Below are 529 nucleotides of genomic sequence, written 5' to 3'. Positions count from 1 at the left end.
CCCTACACAGCTAACGCCTCTGAGCAAACAGCCCCTGGGTCATCTGGCCTCACAGATCTCCTAGGAGATTCCATTGTTGTGCCCTGTCACTGCAGTAAAACCATCACTGGACTCTGAAGGATTCTCTCTCTTCAGCGGCCCCCCAAACCCCTGCTGATCTTTTTTCAGGCCAGGCCCCCTACCCCAACTCTATCTCTCCAAATTTTTTGGTTGTTTTTATTTTTTTCCTTAAAGTCCATTGACTGTCACAAAAACCCAGGAAGTGCAAGTAAGGAGAAAACAAATGGCCAACTGAGGATCTAAGGACCCAGAGCTACAGAGGAGACGTGGCACGGGGCTGCTGGGTGTGTAGGAGCGGGTGGAGGTGTGGTCCCCACAGGGCAGCTGGCCGTGGGAGACTCAGGAGACAGATGAGGCTCCCAACACCGAAGGCTAGAGTCCAGTCTCTAGAGCCTCTTCTTGCTACCCCACAGTCAGCACAGAGGCTCTGGCAGTGGCCACAGTGCCAGCCACCTTTGAGGTCTTTCCC

The 529-nt window shown here is 53.9% G+C and overlaps 1 protein-coding gene across 2 annotated transcripts in view; it reads left to right on the top strand.

The window, feature by feature from the left end:
* Nucleotides 1–529, top strand: part of LOC103070635 (annexin A8) — a 28,212-nt gene that overhangs the window by 14,985 nt on the left and 12,698 nt on the right. The gene's annotated exons all lie outside the window — the stretch shown is intronic.

The sequence above is a fragment of the Lipotes vexillifer genome, unplaced genomic scaffold (assembly GCF_000442215.2).
Source record: "Lipotes vexillifer unplaced genomic scaffold, Lipotes_vexillifer_v1.1 scaffold437, whole genome shotgun sequence".
NCBI lineage: Eukaryota > Metazoa > Chordata > Mammalia > Artiodactyla > Lipotidae > Lipotes > Lipotes vexillifer.
This window is presented reverse-complemented; position numbering and strand designations above follow the sequence as displayed.